Source organism: Chroicocephalus ridibundus, chromosome 3, assembly GCF_963924245.1.
Source record: "Chroicocephalus ridibundus chromosome 3, bChrRid1.1, whole genome shotgun sequence".
NCBI classification, from domain to species: domain Eukaryota; kingdom Metazoa; phylum Chordata; class Aves; order Charadriiformes; family Laridae; genus Chroicocephalus; species Chroicocephalus ridibundus.
Window position 1 is genome coordinate 94,863,231 of NC_086286.1, and position 21,043 is coordinate 94,884,273.

Below are 21,043 nucleotides of genomic sequence, written 5' to 3' on the forward strand. Positions count from 1 at the left end.
GCTTTCTTGTAACTAAGTAGTGTGTCTAAGTGAAATATAATTGCTGTCAGTTGAAGGAAGTGGTTAGTTACCCATTAGTTAAAGGAAAATAATTCCCACCTTCATAATTTCACATTAAACTAAAAGAACCATAGTCATCAGCTGTTCCTCAGCAGTAGATGAACACATGTAATTTATGCATCATCTCCATAAACAAGTCAACTTCACTGTATAGGAGTTCAGTGTGTGTGCATACATGTATATGAAAAGAAAATCCATCCTTTGGCATTGTTATCAACACCTGCGTGCTTATCAGCAAAGCTGAGAGGACTCATTAGACCCGTTCACTATGTGTATTAACAGAATCAATACCACCACTAATTCTGTGTCATTCTGTGCATCAGGGGTATGCGAGGTGAAGTATTTTGCCAATGCCTTTTAAAGCTATTTGCTGGTACCAGAGCACAGTGAAGCCTTCAGATCGCTCAATCTGTAAGGCCATGTATCCCCATGGGGAAAAGCATTCCACCCACCCCCTTTGAAAACAATGGGAATATGTTCTGTAGTGGTTTTAGGAACATTTTACCTGCTTCAGTATCCATACGTTGGCATACCATGGGACTTCTGTATGTATGACACTGTATAAACAGCAGTGTTAATCGAAGCATTCCTCCCTGCCACTGTCATCCGCAGCCCCGTGGTCCGTCTTACCCACCACCACTACTTTGCGTGGGTGCAACTGTTTGTGGAGCTGCACAACATAAAGATTTAAGTTAGAAATAACCTGACAGGAAAACTGTCAAGAAGTGGTCAGGAGGACAAGAAGTGGACAGTAACTGCTAAGAGACCACAGAATCTGACTTCAAATTCGTCCCAACAACAGCCCAGAGAGTGCAACACTGGGTTTCCACAGATGTCTGGACACTATGGAATGGCCTGACAGGAACTGAATGGAGCAATTTCCCTGGAGAAGGAACAAACTGACAAACATCACAACTGGAGTCTGCTACGAACAGTGGATACCCAAGGTCACTGACCAAAGAAATAATATTAAGAGAAAGTGTCTTTTAGAAGAGCAGAAATGAGTGCCAAAGCAGAGAGTTGTGACAGAGGGACCCAGCAATTATTTTGCATCTCTTCACTCAGTAAATCCATGTACTGCTCCTCAGCACCTTACCTTAATTCATTCTGAGTCCCCATTTACACTCCCTTCCTACCCACTCCCTCCCATTTCCATTTTTTCTCTCTCTCTCTTTCCATACTGTATCTCCTTGACTCCACTCCACAACAAAACTTCAAACCTTTTTTCCATCTTGCTTTATGCTGCCTGTTTTTCTGTCCCAACCAGTCTCAGTGTGTCCATCTCTCTGGCCTGTGCACCACCCCACCCCCCACTCCCAACCCCGATCCCTGTTGAATTCCATTTTTCTGTTATTGCTCTTCAGGTCTTCCTCATTTTGCCCAAATTGTCTAAGCTTCTCTCAGCCATGAAACACAGTTTGTTTCTCAGTTTTACCCTCAGTCTCTGTCCCTGTCTTCTCCTGGATCACGGTTGCACCCTCTTTGACAAGTTAGTTCAAATCTCCCATGGCTCCTGACTGTGCACCTTCCTTTTTTTTTGGTTTTTTTTTCTTTTTCTTTTTCTTTAATATTCAAGCCAAGCCAAGGCAATTGCAATTCCATTTCTTTTTGGTTTAGGTGTTCCAGGATAATAGCAACAAAATATTGCAGGGTCTAATAAAGGAAGTAAGGGACAAGTACTTGTCAGCATGAAGAGCTTTTCCTGTGGCAGAAACAGACCTGCTAACACAGATATCAAAAATAACACTTCCATTGAATATCAGAGAAATAGGTCTGCAGTTATGTGGCAGGCAAACATACAAACATAACTATAATAATCATGTTTCAAACAGAAAATGTTACATATAAACCACAGCATTTAATTCTGCTGAATATTTTTTTCTAAAAGGAAAAACTCATCAAAGAAGAATTTATCACTCTCTCATGGATTTTTAAAGTTATCTATTATCTTGTTCTTGGCAACAGAGAAATATAAATGATAGAAATTTGGCAAATAATGGGAAATTGGAGGAGGTTCCCATAAAAAAAAAAAAAAGAAGCAGTTGAAGAATACTGACGTTGGATCTTCATCTCGCTATCTGGAAAACATTTTATTTTGCTGCAGGATCTGTGGCTGAGAAAAAGGAATATGATCTTATTTTTAATGATATAACTAAACACTTCCTATAGTCATTGTTTCCTATGGAAAAGAGGTCTTTCACTTACCTCAGACAAGTTCAATTATATGTTATGGCCTATGATGAATAAATATCCCACCACTCTTTGTTTTACTTGGAAACAAGAGCACATGTCAGTATCCACAGCTGGGATTTTCTCCTATGAATTTGCTTTCTTGCAAGTAAACACATTTTTCTGTAAGCAATATAAGCAAAATGGCTAAAAAGATCCATGGGGTTTTTTGCAGAACGTGTCTGGCCAGGGGAGATGAGGGACAGCCTTTCTGCAACAGGGAACTGTTCAGGGAGTTAAGAAATAAACCGCTCAAAAACTATTTTCCAGGTAGAAAGCTGTTTTAGCCGAACTATGACCACACACTAGAGAAATTTTAGTTTATAATCAGCTTCCCAGTGTGTTGCTGTATTGCACTACTGGGACTGATTACTTCAGAACAGTCATATAGAAAAAATATGTGAGTGACACTGCACCCAGCTTCTCTCTTTTTCCAGCCTACACACTACTTAGCTCAGTAATTTGTGTTTAAGATCTGCCCAGCATTACATTTTTCCATGTGCCTGGGAGACGTTATGACTATTGATGAAGAATTGTTTCCTTTTTTGCCCAAGCAACTTAAGCTTTGAGGAGCCCAAATTAATCTTCATAGAGCAAAAAATAGTCCTCTTTGAAGTGATCATGTTTGACAACCTTGTGTCCTAGCAGCAAACTGGGCCTTTCAAGAAGAACAAGGCAGCAATTTAATGTAAAGAACATAAGAGGATCTCATTAATGGCAAAAACATCTAACCTTTACCTGAAAAACATGTGAAAGATTCTGCAACTCTTAGAATTCAGCCCAAACCACTTCGTAATAATTGAAACCAAACAGGGAGCGAACTGTTCTAATCGTTACTAGTCTTTTTCTAAGTCTAGATTTTAATACATTCTGATTTCAGTATTTTACCTCTAATATGTTTATTTTCTTTAGCAGTGATAAGTAGACAATCCCAGTGAGATTAGCACATTATTTATAAAACATTCAAGGTCTGTTCTTTAATAGTTCAATTAGCATCTAACGTGGATTTGAGCAGTAAACTGGTCAGCTAATAAAATCTAAAGCACACTCGATTTACTGGTTTCAATCATTAGTGAATTTCGACAGCTCAAGAGAAGGCCTACAGTTTTGCACCACCCTAACTGCTAATATTACTGTCTGTACTGCTCCCCAAGGGAAGGTTTCCTTCAACTTTGTCACAGCTCTACTTCTTCACCAACAAATCTAAGAATGCTGCAAAATGACTTGCTGGGTTTTGAGAATGGCTTTAAACCCGGACCAAGACAAGTAGATGACAAACCTAGATACATCCCACTTGGCCCAGGGAGGGCAGATGGTTTATTACAGATTGCAAACTGGATAATGACTCACAATGCCAAACTGTCTTGGAGAAAAACAATCATCATTATCTGGATCTGAAAAGAATGAATGGAGCCTGCAGGACATGTGAAGGATGACTGTTATATCCAACATCTGCAGTGCCCTGGCTGGAGTTCCCCGCCAAGAACAGGAAACCAAGTCTGTGAGCACCACGCCACAACCAAGCAACGACAGCGCAGAGGAGAGCATCAGGAATACACAGAGTTACGGTAAATATCAATTATTCAGAAAGGTTAAAAAATGACATTACCAGTGTTAAAAGACTGAGAGAGTCTTTTAAGAGGCTTAACAGACTGAGTGCCATGAAAAGTTTCTGCCAAAGAAGGGGCATTACCTCTCCTCATGTCAGTCATGGGCACAAGAAGAATCTAATGTGCTTAACATTCAAAAGAGATGTTTCAGGCTAGACATTAGAAAAAAAATTCTAATGTAAGGAAAGTTGCTAAATGGCAGTTTATCCACTTCTAAAACAAGAAAGAGGTAACTTGGGCAAGTTGCCAGGAGAAATGCAGAGAAAACCAAAAGAGGAACCCGACCTGTTAGAACACATTTGCTTTCCCCAATTCAGAGGGCAAAACCGAAGGCATCCCATTTTTTGGTTACAATCTACTTTTAAAATTCACAAAAAGTGAACAAAAGTTAACATTTCTCCAACTTGGGGAGCTTTCAAGAAGGCTGCCTCAAGCCTTCATGAATTGGACTTTAGAGTTGCATAGCACAAGCGCCAGAATTAACAAGCAGTGAGGTCTGCTGGCGTGATATAACTTTCATTAGCATGTAGCAACCGCTCAGAAGCAATACAGAGCTGAGTAATTTCCAAATCAAATTAATTTCTGATGTAATTTCAGTGAAGAGAGATGATTTTTATCATCAATGATTTTATCTCTTTCTGATGTTGGTTGAAAAAAGATGGATTTCTTCTTTCAGTATAGCTTAAATTTTGGTGAGCAGAAAGTTACATTTAGAGATTCAGCTGCATGGAAAGCATTGTCCACATCACCTCTTTGTGGACCGTTTGGAGGAAAAGCTGCAGGACAGCTGGGGCAGTACCCTTTGGGGGCTTTCCTGAACAAGTAACTTACATTTGCTTGGAAATATTACTGTAAATAGCTTTCACAAATATTTCACATAAATGTTTCAAAAAATAAATGCAAAACATTAAACGCATAGCATTAAATTAAGCATTGTTCAACTTTTTACCTGTTCACACTTTCATTTGATAAAAAGTGTAGACGGAGATTCCATCAGCACTGTTTTAAATCAGTCTGCAAGTCATTTCCAGCGCAGTCTATGATGAGTCGTTTAGTTATGCTTTGTCTCAATTTATTGATCTATAAAATGAATATGATGTTAGCCTCCTTAAAAGATTCCATTAGTTAACTGAGTTTCTTCTTAGAAATGGTGTGAAATAACAGATACAGTCAAGAGTACATAGAGTTCTTCATTCCACATAGAAATATAATTTCCCTCTGGTTTGCTTTTCTGCCCTCCGCCCCCCCGCCACTGTGCTTGTCTAATAATGGCCACGTGCTGAAACATATTGAGGCCACATCAGCTCTGCCATGCTTGAACCATACGCTGCGTGGCTGCATCTGACTGAGGACAACACAATGATGGCTTTGCCCGAGGCAAGACCTGAAATACCACCATCCAATGCAGCTGTGGGTTTTGCTGTTCCTTGTTTGGGGGTCTCTTGAAATGATCACCTGCCTATACAGCCTGTGGATGAAATCTTCATCACACCAAAGTCCTAATAGCCTGAGCTACCCTAGGATGTCTTGATTAGTGTTAACCTGTCCTCTCCAGCTGTCTGCATAGGTATTTTGGCAACCCTTAGAGAAGAGAGGCCAGTAAGTTAACTTCCTGCAGGAAAGAGTTCTATCTTTCATTTTGCCTCATTGCCTATGCCTAGTTTTTACTATGCTTTGTCCAAGTATTTTCTTTTGTCACTGGTAGGATAAAATTTGCTCTATTCCTAAAAACTTGTTTCTTAATATTGCATTTCTTGCGAAATATAGACTTTGTTTGTTAACCATGTTATATGAAGTGAAATCCTAGAAAATTCTATAAGCTGACATAATTCAGCACAGCCCAAGTTGACATTTAAAGAAACACCACTTTTTTAAAAAAAAACTGTGAGAGGATGTGGCAATTATCCAGGAAAATAGTATACATTACCTTGGCTAGAAGCTAACAGTAGTTATTCTAAATGCTTCAGCCAGCTAATTCTCTAATTTTTCTAATAAATTCATTCGTAAGATGTGAAAATATTATAGCCAACCTTCATTTTTTCACTTTTTTATATTTTCACTTTTTAATACAATCTTCATATAACATTTCAGGATCCTTTATGCCAGACTGTATGCCCTACTAAGTTCTACCAAATATCTGCAGTCAAGCAACTAAGATTTGTTGTAAACTTTAATCTTTTTGCCTCTTAGCATGCCTTGACCAAGTTATAACATACTGGCATTTATCGACGAAAAGCAATCATGAAGTTATTTGGTCTGTCTCTGGTTTCCCTTTCCACATGATAAGACAAATCATCAATTAATTTATTTCAACATAGCTGCTCTGAAGATAGTTCACAGCGGCTGAACACTGAGTCCAGTGACCTGGGTTTGATTCACAAATACAAGATGCACAGACACTGGGACAAATACCATGAAAAGGCTAATGAGTATGTCACAGCCAATGTGTAGCAATTCAGTTTTTAATTTCTACAGAGTTATGTTGGAATGAAGGATCACAGGCAATAATCTGGAAGACTGGAAACTGCACAAGCAAGCCAAAATGTAAATCTGAAATTTAACTAATCATAGAATGAATCATGTTATATGCCTCTCTCTCTCTCGGGAAGACAACAAAATGTAGCAACTCCTTTTTTAATGAGGGTTGACCCACAAACCAGTTTCTCACAGCACATACAAAATGCACAGAAAATTTATCTTTTGTTGGTCTGAGCTAGTTCTGGGATAGTTTCTTCCCCTAGATTTTTAAATTGCTTCCAAATATTAACAATTCATGCAAACTCCGAGAATGAAATTCAATCTAATTTACTGGGTTGCCATCACTAAGTGTCTTTTGTATAGCTGATATTTCATGGTGTTTGACGAACAGTGACAGACCAGCTATAACCCAATTCAAAATCCACTATTCATTCCTAAGAATTATACACTCAGAAACTCTGAGTGCACATGACACTAAAAGACTGGTGCTCGCAGCCTACCCATCCTGTACAGGCTGAACAGGACTGATGGGCTGAGCAAGGGCGGGAGAGAGTTGGGAGGGAGATGGACCAAGGGGATGGAGAGCTGTGTGCTGGGTTGTTGGCCTGGCAAATGGCGTTATGTGCAGAATGAGTTGGGATAGCTGTGGGTTAAATATGGGAGTCGGAAAAGGAAGGCTGTGGGTTGAGTGTGTGACTACAGGCTGTGTCATAACTTTCAGATTCTCAGTGGAAGCATAAGGCTGCACACCTTATGGTGTGGAGCTGAAGGTGGTCATCTCCTAAGACACCACAGCCTGTGCCCTCACAGGGACGCAGTTTCACCTCAGTGGCAGAGCCCATGCCTGCACTGAACCTGCCTTCCCTTTTGCCACCCAAGGCCACCTGACTCCTTTTCTCAGTGTCCAGCACAGCTCAGTTCAACAGCATGTTTAGGAGACCAAGCGTGTTTTGGGCTGAGCACATTAGGATACCCGTTTTGATCACTTTGTATCCCAGCAGTCTATTCCTCATCAACTGTCTCACATGGAGTTCTCACAGCTCCCTACATTCCTGCCCATCATCCAGTCTAATACCCTACACTCCAACAACCTCTAGACACTCCCATCATCCTTTACCCATTGCTACTCCCTGTGCTCATACACCACTAAAATCTACCCCTATACCTTTCTTTCCTTTTGATCCATTGCACAGATGCTTCTGCCTTACAGGAAGACCCATAGCTTCCATGGTCAGAGGGCTTTCCAGTTCTTGCACAGCTTCCACCCCCTTGTGAAGGTTAGTACTTAATGGTTTGTGCTACAAAATGAATCTACCTGTACAGGAAACAAACACTTAGAATCATAGAATCATAGAATCTTCATGGTTGGAAAGGACCTTTAAGATCATCAAGTCCAACCAAACAACCTGCAAACTCTGCCAGTAGAGCATGCCCTGAAGTGCCACGTCTAGACGTTTCTTAAATACCTCTAGGGATGGTGACTCCACCACCTCCCTGGGCAGGCTGTTCCAGTGCTAAACATGCCCAGCTAAACATGCCCAGCTCCCTCAGCCTCTCCTCATATGACCTGGTCTCCAGACCCCTCACCAGCCTGGTAGCTCTCCTCTGGACACACTCCAGCACTTCAATGTCCCTCTTGTACAGAAGGGCCCAGAACTGAACACAGGACTCGAGGTGAGGCCTCACCAGCGCCGAGTACAGAGGCACGATCACTTCCCTACTCCTGCTGGCCACGCAGTTCCTGATACAAGCTAGAATGCTGTTGGCCTTCTTGGCCACCTGGGCACACTGCTGGCTCATGTTAAGCTGGCCGTCCACCAGCACCCCCAGGTCCTTTTCTGCTGGGCAGCTTTCCAGCCACTCTGCCCCAAGCCTGTAGCGTTGCTTGGGGTTGTTGTGACCGAAATGCAGGACCCGGCACTTGGCCTTATTAAACCTCATACAGTTGGCCTTGGCCCATCGATCCAGCCTGTCCAGGTCCCTCCGTAGAGCCTTCCTACCCTCAAGCAGATCAACACTCCCACCTGGTTTGGTGTCGTCTGGAAACTTACTGAGGGTGCACTCAATCCCCTCATCCAGATCATTGATAAAGATATTAAACAAAACTGGCCCCAAAACTGAGCCCTGAGGGACACCACTGGTGACCGGCCGCCAAGAGGATTTCACCCCATTAATCACAACTCTCTGGGCACGGCCATCCAGCCAGTTTTTAACCCAGCAAAGAGTGCACTTGTCTATGCCATGATTCTCCAGCTTCTCCAGGAGAATGCTGCGGGGGACGGTGTCAAAAGCCTTACCAAAGTCCAGACAGACAATGTCCACAGCATTCCCCGCATCCAGAAGGCGGGTCACATGGTCATAGAAAGAGATCAGGTTGGTTAAGCAGGACCTCCCTTTCCTAAACCCATGCTGGCTGGCCCTGATCCCTTGGCTGCCCTGCACTTGCCGGGAGAGCTCACTCAAGATGGTCCTCTCCATGATCTTTCCTGGTACCGAGGTCAGGCTGACAGGCCTGTAGTTCCCCGGATCCTCCTTCCAACCCTTCTTATAGATGGGCGTCACATTAGCCACCCTCCAGTCAACTGGTACCTCCCATGTTGACCAAGACTGTTGATAAATGATGGAGAGAGGCTTGGTGAGCTCTCCCACCAGCTCCCTGAGTACTCTTGGGTGAATCCCATCCGGCCCCATAGACTTATGTGCGTCTAGGTGCAGAAGCAGATCATTGACTACTTCCTCCTGGATTATGGGTGGGTTGTTCTGTTCTCCATCCTTATCTTCCAGCTCAGGAGGCTGAACACCCTGGGGACAGGTGGTCTGACTATTGCAGACGGAGGCAAAGAAGACATTGTGCATCTCAGCCTTCTCCTCATCATTGGTTGCAACTTTCGCCCCCAGCATCCAGTAAGGGATGGAGATTCTCTCCTGGCCCTACTTGCCTGGTAAAGGCCTATTGGTAGAACAAGGTAAGTAAAATATAACAAGCAAGATCACTGATCCAAAAGCTCTAACACAATTGCTGAATAACTGCAGGAGCCACAGATGCTTTGGGATACCTGAGCCAGCACAGAATATACTAGCTATCTCATAAAATAGAGAATGCGACTGAATTATGGTGTCCGAGTTCAGCCTATCTGCTTGTCTGTCCAGTGAAGGATTGCTTATCAGTTGCTTGGAAGCACTTATTCTAAGTAAGGAATGTGTTAGTAAATTGTGTTCATATTTTTTATTGCTGAAGTGTTCTTCAAAAGGCAGGGCTCTGAATAAAGCTACACAGCAAATAGAATATATTCCAGTAACACTCCACAATAGGAAACATTACTTATTGGATTTTTAGGTTTTCCTCTGGCTCAGAATTCCTGGTGGTTTTACATTTCAAGTTGTTACCCATGAGCAGGTTTCTACATACATTTCTTGAAGTGTTGCCATGTATAAAAAAATGAAAATTGTTTCATTCTCTATTGTGACAAGTCAGAAGGAATGAATGGCTGCATCAATGCTCAAGAGCAACATGCAGCTGCCTGTTGTGATGCAAGTTACTGAGAACATCTGTGAAACCCTAAGCTTCTCAGGAGTGTGGAAACAGTGTTTCTGGACTGCAGGCAAATGAAGAGAAAAAAGAATTGACCTCGGCACATTTCCTCACATGCTAGCGCACAAGGATATTACTAGTGCCAGCTTTCATTCTGAAAGCACAGTTAGCAGAAAAGAAAAATTAAGGAGTAAGAAGAGAAGTTAATATTGTGACAGGGAAGACAATGGGCTGGACCTCTGTCAGGATGGTCACTGCAAGGGCAGGGTAGGTGCAAGTATCGGGGCAGAGAACAAGATAAAGTGTATGAGAACAAAAGTTCACAAATAGTAAAAAGTATAAGGACAAATCTCTCAGATATTCTTCCTCGGAAGTAATCAGCTTCTAAGCCTTTAAGAAAAATCCTCCATGAATCATTCCACATGGCATCAGAGTAAAGGAACACTGGCAGCATTCATCTACTACTGATCATAAGGAGTTGGCAAAAGTGGTATTAGAGACCGTGGCGTAAAAAATCTTAAGGGAAAAAGCATCAAGAGGAGAAAGCATACAAACAAAAGAGTAGTACATTTGCCTGCTCATTTCTAATGTTATATTACTGATGAAAGATACTAATTTTTTAGAAAATTAGTCGTTAGGCTTGTACTCTCCAAAAGGGGTGTATGCATACAATTTCTGTAAAGGTAGGATGTACTATTTCCATAGAGGTAGGTAGTTACCACGATACATGTCATAGTAAAGTAGACCAGTCTGTCTAGCCATAAGTGATTGAAGTTCTTTCAATGAAGGTGAGATTACTGACACAAATACGTGGCATTGCAAGAATTTGAATTAAGGTCCAGATGTAAGTTAGTATGTAGCCTTCTATCTCATCACTCTAGGACACTCATCCCTACTGTCAGAACTCTTTAGGTTTCTGAAGGGCATAGTTCAATGTTTTCCTCTGTTTCCAAGTTCTTCGTATTGTGGCTCCTGAGAGATTTTAATGCAATCAATTCTGTTTATACAAATAAATCAGTCATGGAACATATTTGGTCACAACCAACAGATGGACAATGATTGTCAGGAAGCGACTCTGCCTCACAAATGGATTCTGGTTAAATGGATCACTGCAGTCACCGGGCTCCACTGGTGCTTGCCAGAACTTGTTCCAACAACCAACTAAAATACACATCCTATTAAAAGAAGCTTATTTTCATACATATACACACACACACACACACATATATATATACGCGCACAAGACCTTATTTAACAATGTTATCAGGTGATCTTTAGAAAACAGGTTATGGAGAAATACATTTTCACCTAGTGTGCTACAAATAGTTTTCTGTGAGAAAGAAAAATCTTAGCATTCCTGACTCACTTATGTTCCAAGAAGATGATATACGTTTATTTTGTTTAATCACATACAGCATTATAAGATGGGTAATGGTAGACTGAACCATAGCTGCCAGCCTGTACTCTTGTACTATGAAACTGCATATGAATATTAAGATAAGCAAGCAATGAACAATTCTAAATGCCACCTAAGTGGTATGCTTACATTTTTCTTCACTAGATCAGAGGAGAAAGCCATGTGGTCAACATCTCACATAGTTATGACCATCAGTAAGTACTCAGCATAAGGCATTACACAGATAACATGGACATGGGATAGTCAATCTCCGGTGTTAAACCTTGTTATGATCTCTAACACTCAGACCTGATTTTACTTCAGCCATTTATTCATGTATAAGAACACAATAGGAGATAAGAATGTGCCATATTTTTTTGAACTCACTGATGTAACAGATTAAATGGTAAGCCTCGTTTTAGGTGTCAAACTGAGTACTTAAGCATTCATGTCTTACTGAACTCCAAGAAGAAATGAAAATATTAGAGTACACATCTTCTTAAAATATAGGTTTCCAGTATTCAACAAGTAAGGAATTCCTAAACAGATTACAGTTCTGATACTGTCACTTTTAATTAAATTCATTGGAATAATTTAGTAGGGAAGCCTTGATATTAGGTCAAATTTCACTTTAATAACAGTGAAGAACATTGCATCAAAAATTGACCTGTTTTTTATGTAATATGTTAATATTTGAAAGAAAAAAGGACTTAAAAGGTTCCTGCAACAGTGACATACAATAATAACCTTTAAAATTGCCCTAACTGTGCTTTAAAATGAACTACAACATTGCAAAGTAGCTGTAACATCCCAAGTCACAACGATCAAGGCGTATCTTACGGTGTAGATAAGTTCATGTAGGAGTGTAGACAGGAAGAGTAAGAGGGCAGGCACAAGCAGTTCAGAAAACACAGCCTGTGCTTCAGTCCAAGATTTTTATTTTTGGTTCACTTCCTCATGTACCTGTATGTTGATTGTTTTGTGTTTATATTCTGATTTAACTGTGAGCACACTATTGTGAGGATATCAACCTGTGAGCATGGCTTATTTGCTTCAGTATCTTTATCCTAGCAGGGCTCCGGTCCGACAAGAGAGATGTGTTTATATATCCAAGAGGGATGGTCTCATTGTCTATAGGAGTATTTCTCCAGAGCGTGGAGGTAGACTTTGGGCTTTGTTATGTCGTTTTTCTCTCAACTTTCTTATTGAAATATTTGAAGTCCAAATAAGGTCTTGTGCTTAAGGCACTAGACTGAGATCCAGAAGATCTGGGCAGTCTGACCTACACTTAATCTTTGACAAATAACCCTGTTACCTCACTCCTTATCTGTAAGCTTAGGATAATCTTTGCTTCACTATACTTTACTTATCTTCTTCTGAAGATTAATTCTGAATTAATTCAGATTAATTCTGAAGATTAATTCGGAGTCAATAAAATATATTCACTGGTAATTCTATTTTCTAGTAGAATTACCTCACTGCAGAAGTGAGGTTATTCAGTCAGGAAACTTGGAATCATACCATGTCATCGGCTGTGTTAAAATGTGTGCTCAAACTTCTCAAAAAAGAAATTGTGGGACTATTTAGTTTTTTATTTCTGAGAGAACAAGCTTATGAGCTCAAGATATCTTCCACATTCATGAGAGGTAGGAACAGTTGGCGAGCAGAAGCTGAGTTCTTCTATGTAGTGACTTCTCTCAGCAGTAGAGACTCTTATACAAAGAACAAATATTTTGAAACTTGTGGTAAAACTGTGACCACTTGAAATATGACTTATACATAAGCTATTTGCATGCAAATATTTACTAGGGGCTATTTGCTTATAAACTAGAACTCTACAAGTGGCCACAACAACTATTAGACAACTAATAAATTAATTTTCCTGTGCACAAGGAAGATATTTTTCTTAGTAAATCTATACCATTCCAATCCTTCTGACAGGGAAAAATAAGAGAACTCAGGAATAATATTAACATTTGGGAAGAGCAATGTTAAATCAAAAATACCATTAGCCAGACAATAAGAGTAGAAAAATGCAGGACTTGACTTAACAAACTTCAAATGTCCACAAGGAATATAATGGAGAAATGGAGAATCACTTCTATATTTACTTTAAAAAATAAATATTTGGATTGAAAAAAAAAAACCTATCCCCTGAAAACCTGCTTCTCTATACATATAATTATGCATGAATGTATGAATTCATATTCACGCCTGTCTTGGTTTACACAACACACAATACTGATGGCTTCTACTTTGCCACTAATTGTCCTTTTCCACATCTAAATGGAAGCAACTTTTGGTTGAAAATATGCAATATGATCTCTAACCAGAACATCTCCTTACACAGATGGACATAAGGGTTTTGCCACTGGAATGTCATGTAATTGTGGTACTGCTCAAGTCTCCATAATCTGTAATTAGAGAAGGTTGCAGTTTTCTTCCATTTGCTTTAGTTCTTGAACTTTTTTTCCTAATAAGACGTTTCTTTGACATCTGGACATACACCAATAGCTGAGGTCCTGTCCCAAAACTCTTTATTACTCAAAAGGAATATTTCCGTTGACTCGTCTGGATTTTGAATCAACACCTACATTCTCTGTTTCAATCAAAGCCTGAGGTGTGTCACATGTAATAACCGAGCTGTTGTCTTAGTCCCTTTATGAGTAATCTTTCTACTAATTTGTTACTTTCTTTAGTACTTCTTTTGCTACTTTTTCCTAAACAGTTTTGTTAATTATTTAGCTTGTTATTTCTCTCACACTGAGCTCCCTCAAGCTGCATTTCATTCAAACTGTCTGTGATTTTCTTAGTTAGTTTTCTTCAAATAAATTTTTAACTGGTAGCACTAAATCCATCTATTACTCTATTGCCTCCACTTCTCTCCCTTGGTCTATTCCTTTTTCTTCTGTGGTAGAACCATTGTAGTTTCTATTATCGTGGTATCATCAATGCATTTAGTGCTATGTCATTTTTTCCTGCTATGAAGTAATTTAGAAAAACTTCTAATAAAGCTTGTCCCAACTCCACCCACTCATCATTTAATTCTAGGCCCGTTTGGGGTTGGTTTTTTTTCATTTACTACTAACATTTACCTCCCTCTGTACGCTTTCTGCCTATGGTATTATGCAGAGAAGTAGTCTAAAATTCAGATTTGTCAGTTTGGTTATCAACTTTGTTGATCTGAGTCAAAAGTGTATCTAACAGGTAGATTAATTTAACTATTAACCAGCTTTTGTTAAATTTCTTCCTCACTCTCTGAAAGACCTTTTCCATGCTTGCACCAATCAGCAATTTAAGTTATTACTAACTACAAAGGTTTTTACCATGACTTACCTTGACTAATTTTTCATCACGTTATGACTTCAGAAAATGCTGTCCAAGCTTCCACTTAGCATAAAAGCACAAGGACAGTCCTGAAATATACCTGATACAATAACGATTTTAAGAAAAGACAACTATTTTTTGTAAATTTGGCTTAATCTTTGGTCATATCTATCTATAGCCATGCCAGCTGTACCAACCAAGGAACCAGGGCCATGGTCTATCCAGGTGGTCCCACCAGGAGCAAAAGGAGCTGGGGCCAGAGGCAGGGCTGGAGACAAGTTGTGGGGGGAGGAGGTCCATTGAGGAGACCAACTACTTACAGGGATGGAGATGGAGGATGGCATTGCTGTGGTGTCACTGGGACAGGGGCTGACAGCTCTGGGCTGGGCTGAAACAGGGTGCTGGGCCATGGGCAAGGGTGGAGGGCGGCACCAGTGGAGGCCTTCTGGTGCCCTCAGGGCCCTGACAAACTGTTTATCTGGCTTTATGATGTTTTTTTGCCCTTGATACATGTGGTTGCAATCAACTAACACCCTAGGTTCCACATTTTCTGTAAGTCCATAAGAGAGACTCCTCAAATAGATCAAATAGATCTCTGAACAATAAATTGAATAAATGATTATTCCTTATTTGAAAGACCAATTATGAAATTGTTTCAGATTTTGGTGTGACAGCATCTGGCATTCAGTGTACCTCCCCGAGGCAAGGCACTTCTATTGGAAGATAAATTAAGTTGTTGATGCATTATCTTATTTCCTGTGGCAAAGATTTTGCTCCTGGCTCTGGAAGCAGACAAGCCCTCACAGTCAGCTCTTAACTCCTTGCGGAATCTTGGCAGTGGATCCCAGGGACTTTACTGCAGGTTTCTCTCATACAGAGCATTTCTAGGACATAAGTAAATGTTTTATGAGGATTTAAGGACTAGGGAGCTGGCAAGATTAACAGAGAGGGTCAAAGAAAAGTGTGTCTTGACTCTACAGCCTGAAGATGGAGCGAAGCTTCAACAGACCAGAGTTGGTACAATGAGGCTCCTTCTGTCCACAGGATGGTGAATGTTATTTATTTCCGAATTGAGCTGGAGAGTTCTCCAGGACACAAATAAACAACACAACATTTATATTAGTCAGTGATAATCCTGGGGTGGTTCTTATAAAAGCATTGGTGTTGCTTTGGCAGGAACATCAACTTGCTCACCAGAACTGTTTGAAGTAGCAATGTTGGATTTTCCACTATTCCAAAGAATATTCTCCTTGTTTTTAAAATATTAAGCTTCTAAATATACCCTCATGTCTACTCAGGTGAAAGAGCCATATGTTTGCAAGTTACTACACTCAAGATGAATCAGACTTTGTGCAGAACTTGTGCCAGTGTCAGAAAAGATATATCACATAATAGGTTTCATTTCCTGACTGGATAAGGTATATTTTGTGAAATGAGTGCTAAACAAAATATTTTCTGTAATGCAGCATATCCAGGAGCTGTGTAAATATCTTTTCAGGAAATTTAAGTGTTCCATGTCATTCTTAAGCAAGCCACCATCTCACTTACAAAATTAGTGAACTTTTTCTTTCTCTTCTCACAAAGGTTTATTTAAAATCATGCCTCCAAATCATTATCAGATTTCTGATTTTCTATTGAACGTATTATTATTCAAGGGTTTTTCTGCTTCAGAGAAATTACGCAACTATGACTTTAAATTCACCACACAGTAACTAAATAACTTTCTTTTAACTGACACCTATACTACTTACAAGGAAAAGTCTTCCAAATCCTTTTATTGTAGAAGAGATGTTAAATGTAAAACTTATTTCATTACAGTCTCTTTAACATCCTGTTTAATATTACTCTTTTAAATTAGTTGTTTGGAATTACTCTGCACTTTAGGCTGAGCATTACACTTTTGTATTTAGCCGCTCTGTGGGTCTTGTCCAATCCATAGCACTTAAAAAACCCCCCAGCTTCCCGTGAAGACAGACAAGAGGAGTATAAGCAACAACAGATAGGCAAAAAAAAGCTGAAGGTAAGATTTGTTCAATGCTACCAGAAGTCATGTCAAAGTCAAGCCTGAAAAGCACAACTTCTGTGTTCCTACTCTAAAATAGAATATAGTTCCTTCTTTTTTTTTTTTTCCTATCCCTCCCTTTTCCATTCTTTTCTATTGAAAAACAGCAATTAAGGCATGCTTAGGCATGTCTTTTGTTATTTCTGTTTTGACTTTCTTCAGATTTTGAGCTGACTCAGGGGCCTCTGTCACCTGTCTGGACCATGAGTGAGAGAGTTGTGGGTCTATATGTTTTACTTTTGGAAGAATGAAATTTAGGCACTAAGAACAACAGAAACTGGATACAAAACAGTAGCACATCAGAGGACAAATCTCAGCAGTATGCCACTTGCAATTTAGTGTGCTGTAGTTCGTCTGGATTAAACTTTCTTCATACATTATTTGTCCTCGGGCAAAGAAAAGCAAAATGTAGTCTAAAGTTTCAGATTCCACTAGTGAGAATAAGAGCTGTCAAACTGACTGAGGTAATAAGCGTGAAAATTTAATGTTTGGTACCACTAAAATTTCCTCTTCTCAGTGTTCAGCTGTGTAACAATATGATTATTAGCATTTGCGTATGTCTGTAGGAACTATAAAACTGTAATACTTTCCTAATATGGAAAATAAAATTGTACATCTGGTTTCTTTAATTCTTGTCTTTGTTTATCTTTGATTAATTTAGGAACCACTGACTCATACTTCCTTTGTCATGGCTGCCCTCTTGCTTTTTTTTATGTCATTGCTATGAGTAAGATAGGATTCCTGAAATGCTAGTTTGTTGACCTTGAATTTTGCTTTTAAATTTATTTTTATGCTGTGATTTGAATAATGTGTGGGGTGTTTTAACATATGACACCATCAGGTTTTAAAAAATCACCATTCTTCAAACTGTCCATGGGATCTTGCAAGGGAACTTAAAGTTTCATACTCACCTTGCTTAGACACCTTATAAAAAGGGGCAGAAATGGGATTAAGAGGGCAGTCTCTGTGATATTTTCAGCTGTTTCTGAGAACTATAGGTGAAGGTGGCCATCACTGATGGTGGGGATGTGCCAGTGATCAGTGGTGTGACTGATCACTGGCACAAGGTCCATGCAACTAGACTTGCGGAACTACACGAGCACATGACTTCTGTCAAATCATTCCTACTTGCAATTCAACCTTCCACAGTATCCAAGTTAAAGTGTTTGCATAACTGCATTAAAACCTGTACCTGAATTTCAAATAACAGTTCGATAAACTGGTAGTCAAAACATGAACTAGAAATGTTATCCACAAGTGGCAGTGCGTAGAGGATTTGGTGTATATTTATTCACATGCCATTGTGGTTGTGTTTTCACATGTTCTACATAAACTACACCAGAATTCTTTTGTTTTTAAAATATATTTCCTGGGGTGTGACCCAAAGTAGTGGTATCCTTTCAATTGCCCAAAGTTTGCTTTGTTTCAGTAAGCTTGATTAAAACCAAAGGAAATAACTGACTAGTGTCATAGGAGGTGAAGATACTCCTGTAACATCTCTGGCAGGACAATTCACTGATAGCAGAAAAGAGATATGCCATGCTCAGCAATTTCTGCTGACAACCCTCATGACATCTGAATCTTCACATTTATCTCACCAAAGCTGAAAGGATGCTACCACCTTTTTTTTCTTGTAATCCACATGTACATAATTCTCAAAAACAAAGATGGTAGTCCAGCAGCTTATCACGATGCTAAAAAAAATAAATAATAAAAAAAACCAAGAAGAACAAAATTGGTTAAATCCAGCCTACGAGAGAGAGAATGGTTTTATTTGTCATGCAATTTTAAATCAAGTGATCCAAGTGTTACATTTTCTTCCAAAATGTTTCATTATTATTCTTTTTTTTTTTTAAAGATTTATTCAATGTCAGAAAACATTGTGGTATTTCAAAGTACCAATAAAATATCATTTCTCAACACAGAAGTGTCATGGTCTGAAAGTCTGATCCAGCAAAATAGCAAGCATATTTTTAATTTTAAGAAGCTGGAGGGGAGGCATTAATTAAACTCTATTGGGAGGTAAAGATTTACTTCAGTTTGTTGCTGTTTGTAGTCCCAAAGACTGCATGTAAAGCTCAGTCAGACCACGGAATTCCACATGATTGTTGGGATAGTTTGGATCAAGGCCTTATCAGCTACTTTCCTTTCATTTCACTGTCTCTGTAAAGGATTTCTTTTTGGTTTCAAACTACTTTTAGCTGGAGAAGTTTTGCACATTTAGACGAGCACTCTACAGTGCATATTTTTGAGGATAGGGATAAACTGCGGTTATGATACTGTAAACTGGCTAAGATTCTAGGAAAGTAGGTTCAGGGAGCTAAGAAAAATAAACCTGAGAGGTGTGTTTTATACACAAAAACCAAAAATAATTAAAGCTATTCCTACTGCAGCTAGCTATTATCAAAGAAGGTTTTATGGTGCTTACTGTAAGTATATATTGTGAGATTCCTACCTACACATTTCAAATTTAATTTGTTAATTCCCAGGCCTGTAACAGCTATTTTTATCAAATAAATCAAAGTGAGAAAAGCCATGTACCTGGAGTTCTGAATCCATTAATCCACTTTCTATTTGGAGTAGATTTGGTTCTTCATTCTTCTGCAAAAAATAAGCACAATGTTTACTGCATGGCATTGTTTGGCCAAGACAGAAATCCCAGTCTGTCGTCTTTGTAGCTGAGAACTGAAGTGTCACAACAGTTCTGGAAAGCCTGGAAGTGTCTTTGGGCACAGACACTGGTTGTTGTGCGAGTATCCTGCAGGCAGAGGTGGATGTGGTTCAGTAATGGTGTTTGTGTGTGTTTTTCCACACAGAAATGCTCACATACAATAAATAATTTAAAGCCAAGGCCACTATACACGATATAGTGCATACAGCACATTGATTATGGATAACACTTCTGAAAAATGCTTTCGTAATCAAACATAATGAAGATTACAGGACATGCTGGCCTAAAACATTCTTTAACTAGCCTAGATAATGAGTTCACACAACCTGTCCATAAAGGGAATTACTTATCATGAAACTATTAACTCGTTTAATCCTGGAGTTATAAACAATGTTTTCCTGATATTTATACTAACTTCAGTACATCTGCGTTTGCATTTTTTTACGTGCAAGCTGCAGCAGTAAAATACCATCCTGAATCAATTATAGAATAATATATAAAGACAATTCAAAATTATTCCTGACCAATCATATGGACTTGCACTGTATTTTACTCTTGTTTCAATGTCCTCTAAAGGGATGACATAATGTTGTAACCATCTAACTTTAAGTATCAGTGGAAGCGGAACAGAACAAACCACTAAAGGAATGATAGTAGCACTAAAACCTCTCCTGGGAGTCTGGCTCTCAAGGCTGAGATCTGAACGTAGATTGTACGATCACAACAGCATCATTGTCCCTGTGTGAGCAGTTACCATAAACTCGCCTGATATATAGTGAACTGTATTTGCAAAGGAACATTTCAATGCTTAATTGCCCAGAGATTAGGAAATACAAAAAACTGAACAAAATTTAAAAAGAAGACAAAAGAATTCTGGAAAAGCAAGTTAACAATTGTCAATGCTAGAGCTTGAGTTTGCTATAATTAATGACAAAATACTAAAGTATTCCAGAGTAGAGGATTTCTCAGATTATTTTGAAGATTATCAGATTATTTTCTCAGATTATTTTCTCAGATTGATTTGGAATCCTCATTAGAAGATTCTGAGATTAGAAGATATAGATTTTAAAATCATATACACTTTTCGGAATCCGGATGCAATTCACATGCCCATTATTCTCTCAAATTCTTTCAGAGAGCATCTGTTTTACCTTTTGTTTAAATTTAGGTCCTCAGGTCTGTGACTAATTCTGACCATTTTCTTTGAGACCCCCTCCAGCAAATCCAGTGGCAGAATTCCTTTCTCACATTAAAGGAAAAGTGAAACAGAAAGGTACTTTATTAGCTGGCAAACAGTTTAAGGAGGCAACTGGTAAAGTGACTTAGCTGAATCCAGCTGCAGGATGTCCCGAGTGCTCCTGAGTGATGAGCTCTTTCTTCAGCAGTGGATACTTTGAAGGCAAAAGAATCATTTGAGGAGAAGTGAGGAGGGAACCTTTTCAAGCTAACGAGGGATCTGGGATGCAAAACTGACAAAAATTGTGAAAATATGCCAGATGAAAACTCTTACATACCTATTAATTTGTGCCCTGGTTTAGACACACGGACCATCCTTATATGTTGATGTGAGAATTTTACTAGTTTTTCAAAGGGCTGATGTTTTATACTTTCTTATGTTTCAGGTTGCAGCTACTATTTGAACTCAGCTGGAACACTGGGGCAGTTATTCCCTGTGAGG

The 21,043-nt window shown here is 39.3% G+C and overlaps 1 long non-coding RNA gene across 1 annotated transcript; it reads right to left on the bottom strand.

Annotated features, from left to right (window-relative positions):
• Window positions 1–641: 641 nt before the first annotated feature.
• Window positions 642–20,987, bottom strand: LOC134513923 (uncharacterized). The gene is made up of 4 exons (XR_010070547.1): window positions 20,880–20,987; window positions 19,236–19,295; window positions 4,849–4,979; window positions 642–730 (listed from the first exon to the last, which is right to left on the bottom strand). It is a non-coding gene; the product is annotated as an uncharacterized LOC134513923 (long non-coding RNA).
• Between the last annotated feature and the right edge of the window lie 56 nt (window positions 20,988–21,043).